We start from the raw sequence: 4,715 nt of genomic DNA on the forward strand, positions 1-4,715 counted from the left end.
CGTTAGTCCTCTAGTCTAGTGGCAAGACTGTGTCTGGCATACTTTGCCCCTTCTGATTCTTTGTACAGCAGTGTTTTTCAGACTGTGGGTTGGGACCCACTAGATGGGTCGTGAGCCAATTGCAAGTGGTTCCCCATTCATTTCACTATTTTAGTTTTAATATATTAGACTTGGTGCTACCAGGGCATGTGACTGCATTCAGGGAAGTGTTACAGATCTCTACTTTGAACAGGCTGCTATGTGTATGCTTCTAACAATGATAGTCAATGTGGCTTACTCCTGGGCAAGTGTGGGTAGGATTGTTAAAACTGTTCCTGCTTGATGATGTCACTTCTGGTGGGTCCTGACAGATTCTCATTCTAAAAGGTGCTAAAAGCTTGAGAACCACTGCAATGCAGAGAATTTTTCTGTGCATCAGCAGCTTGTTCTTGTCCATGTTTATATTATTCCATTTGTTGTCTCTCCCCCCCCCCTTCAGCTAAGCCGTGAACATGACAAATTGAACTTTTGGTGTCTTTGGATTTTGTCAACATTTAAGGTTGCCAGATTTGGCAGCTGGAGGTTGGCTCTAACTCCTCTGTTTTGGCAGGAGAAGATGCAACAGTGACTCCTCCTGCCCCAGCCCTAATTTTCCTTCTCCCTGACCTGTTGGGAATAATCCCAGCACGTTGCAGGATCACTTCCCTTTCCCAACAGTTCAGGGAAAGGGAAGTGGGAAGCAGGGACTAGTGAAATTGCTGCCTTTTCTCCTGTTGGAATGAGAGCACTGAGGGCGGTGGCTGATCTCCAGCTGCCTAGCTTGGCAACCCTGTCAATATTCCTTGTCTGTTTCCATTTTACCCCAAGATTAATTTATTTATATTTTTTAAATATTTATGCCTGCCTTTTTATTGATTGATCAGTTTGAGTCGGTTTACAGCAGATAATAATAATGAATTAATAAAGCAATCAAGCCATTGCTTCCCAGCCTACAGGTGTACACATTTGATTGCTGTTGCATACATGCAGTGTTGGGCAGAAATGGCTTAAGGCAGCAGTCCTAGACAAACTTAGCTGGGAGTAAGGCAGCCAAGAGAGATGCTGGAACTATGCTCTTAAGCATTCATTCTCCCACTGTTGCTATTTTATGGAGCTGCAGCAAACAGGAAAATATCCCCACTCCAGAAAATAGCTGCATTCCAGTGCGTGCTGCCAGGCAGCGCTAGATGTAGCTGTAACCAAGCACTGGAACGTCTTCTCCTTGAAGCCCACAGCCCATTCCTAACTAGCGCGAGTGCAGCCAGGCCACCTGACCTACACTATATCCAGCACTGGTTGGGAGCCAGCTGAAGGTCTCCTAAGGGTAAGGGGATATTTTCTGCCTTATGTCGTGTAATGCCTCAGTCAGCCCTATGGGGCTACTTGCATATTTGCCAGCTGTTTAGATGGCGGAAGTCCAAGTAGCCTCAGGCAGGGTCACCTGGCCTGGGAAGGAGGTTAGAATATGATGGAGGAGGCCTCTGTCCCACCCCCTCCCAGGTCTGATCCACCCCTGTTCCACCCTTCCTGCCCCAAAACACCCTGTCCCTGCCACCCTGTCCTTCCCCCTGTGCCTTACCTGCTTGTGCCGGAAGCTTCACCTGCTTGTGCCAGAAGCCAGGGCTCAGAATACCACACTGTCACCAGCACAGCTTACTTAGGGCACATTTACAACACCTTCAGCTGGTGCAGCAGTCAATGGGCCAGCCAGAGACCCAGTTAAGGATTGCACTCTAAATGGAATACAGCCTGTTCTTCATCTCTTGGTGGTAGAATTGCTAAACGACTCAAGAGAGATTTGATGCAAGAGCATCTTGTAGCAGTCTTGCCACAGCTGCTGCTTCATTTATGGGGATTGAAGCAAACCCAGGAGAAAATATCAATTTTGATAGTGCTCATTTGTGTGTCCTGTTAAAAGCCACCTCCAGCTTGGTAGTCAAACTAGAGAACTGGATAAGCACTGTCACATTGGTAGTTGAAAGATTAGGCAACCTAAAGAACTGCAAAGGAATGATGATATCATTGTGTGTATAATTGCAAGCTCAAAACCAACAAAAACACTGCAAGATGCTTAATCTGAGGTCTACTGACAAAAAGGGAATTAGGTTAATGAAAGGAGTGGAAAGCCCACTGCAAGAATAAGCTCCACACTTGCAGTGTTCTTTACAAAATTTGGCAACCCCCTCTGTAAGAATGGAACCAAGTTAACGACATCAGCACCATTCCCTGACCAGGTAAATTGGAAAGGAATTTTAGAATCATCTTTATAACTCCTGTTGTTTTTTTGTATATCTACTGATTTCATTCACAATCAAGAGGGGTTGATGCACTTTGGTATCTAGTTTGTACCATGGATACATGGGTGGATAGTCACACTTTAAGCACCATTGAAATCAGGGGGACTGATTTGTTTCTTTGATTTCAGTAGTACTTATGTATAAGTCTGGATTCAACTACTTGTTTTCATTAGTTGATCTGTGAACACCAAAGGGAAGAAAATCAAGATGTGAAAATCAGAAGGGTTCTCTGTTCCAAACAAAATAAGTAGTCTTTTTCACAGTGGGTAATTAACCATTGCTGCTTCATACCACCAAACAAAGTAGGCTCTGTGGCCTCTGCTGGTTCTAGAAAGGTACTTCCAGTTTTCAGCCATCCTTTTAGGATCTCTGGAGGCCATTCTGGGGCCCGTGGAGGCTGCACACAGCTTCCATGGACCTCAGAAAGCCTCTAGAAGCGACCAGAACACAGCTGCTGTTGCCTCTAGAGGCTTCAGGTTGGGCCAAATGTGGCTCAATGGGGGGGGGGGGACTCGCATTGAGCCAAATCTGTGGATAAGTAGGCTCAACATGTATTTTAAAATTTTAGCAGAGTGCAATTCTGTACCTTTCCGAACTGGGGGAGGGGGTGGCCCTACTATTTGGTAGAGTGAAATTTCCTACAGCATATTTGGGCAAGATTAAAATATGGCAAAGTGCCAGTTCTTATAACATTTTTCCTATATGGATGAGCAATTTGGATATTCTGTCACAGACACCAATATCTTGCACCAGCTTGGTAGGAACTAATGACGACAATCTGGAACTCTCATAATGTTTATGTGTGAAAGACGGTAGAGCTTTGTAATCCAAGCACATTAATTTAGGGCGCAGTCCTAACTTGTGCTGGACCAGGCAAGCCAGCTGGCCTGTGCTGCATCCAGCGTAAGTTTGGGGCCAGACCCGGTGCATCTTGAGGCAAGGGGAAAAATCTCCCCTTACCTTGTGTCACACTGCACTGGACCCAGTGTGTCTACTTGGATCTGCGCCACCTCAGGAGGTGGCGCAAATCCAAGTAGAACAGAGCAGCCAGTGGCTGCTCCATGCTGCTCAGGAACAGGGTCAGGGTCATAACTGCTGAAGCCTGGCCCTGCCTCCTGTTCCCACCTGCCCACGCCTGGGAATGCCCACCGCCTGCCCTTCCCTGAAACACTTCCTTCCTGCCTCCTCCACGCCCTCCCCTCCCCCCCACCCCCCAGACGTCTGTGTCAGCCAAGGTTGGCCAATGCAAACATACCTTGCCAGACTTGTATCCGGTGTGTAGAGGCCAGCGCGACTCCTTGAGCTGGCCTCCCTAAGTCGACACCTCCGAGTAGGCACAAGTGACTTGGGCTGGGGTTAGGATTGTGCTGTTATGTGTCTAAATGGCAGCACAATCCTGTGCATGTCTACTCAAAAGTAAGCTTCATTAAATTGAATGGGACTCCCAAAAAAGTGTGTGTATGATTGCAGCCTGACAGCCCAATTTTATTGCTCCCTCACAGCCATGCTAAACTGGCGAACACTGCATTCCAAGGTGAGGGGGTGGGTGGGTCAGAACTTAAATAGGGAAAGGGGATTTCAAATCCCCTTACTCCCACATAAGCCTCCTGACCTGTAGTGCGTCTCCTCGGACCTGAGCTGGTAAGTTTGCCAGTGCAAGTCCAAGGAGTGAAAGGAGATGGGAAGTCTGCTGCCAGAGAGGATAAGATCCATTGCAGGCTGTCTGTGATTGTTCCTCCCTCTCCTATGGCTTCTCCATTCCTGTTAGGTGCCCTACCTGCTCGGTTTTGCCGCCTGTGTTCTGCCCTCCCACCACTCCTTCCTGCCTCTCCCATCATCCTACCTGCTCTGGTGAGCAGGGACTCTGATGATGATGATGGCAGGAAGGCACAGGCCTTCCTGGCAGTACGCTGTCAGAACACCTTTTGTGACAGATGCTGACTGTTTTATGGCAATCAGCACTGTTGGAGGAGATTGGACTGTGAAACTCAGAATTGCAGGAATGATGTGACATTTTTAGAAAATCTGTGATTATTGTACTTTTGTCATTATAATTCAACTGGTTTTTACAACAGTTGCAGATAATGCGAAAGTACCACATTATCTCACTGTATTGTTTTCATGTAATACTTAATTGTCTCCCAATTAGGCAAAATATTGACAATTAAACTGCTATTTTATCCTGCAAGTCATAGCACGATTTTATTCCTTCCCAGCTAATGGTAGTTCTCTCCTAATTTTACTTCCTTATTGCTCTTTTGACAAGATTCTATAGAGATAGTACATTTTTGAAAATAGATGTTCGTAATCACCATCAACCCACTGGTGTTTCTGGCTGACCCAACAAAACTACTATATTGACTGAAATGTAGGAGAATTAATAAATGATCCAAGCTAAGC

This window comes from Tiliqua scincoides, chromosome 5, assembly GCF_035046505.1.
Source record: "Tiliqua scincoides isolate rTilSci1 chromosome 5, rTilSci1.hap2, whole genome shotgun sequence".
Lineage (NCBI taxonomy): Eukaryota > Metazoa > Chordata > Lepidosauria > Squamata > Scincidae > Tiliqua > Tiliqua scincoides.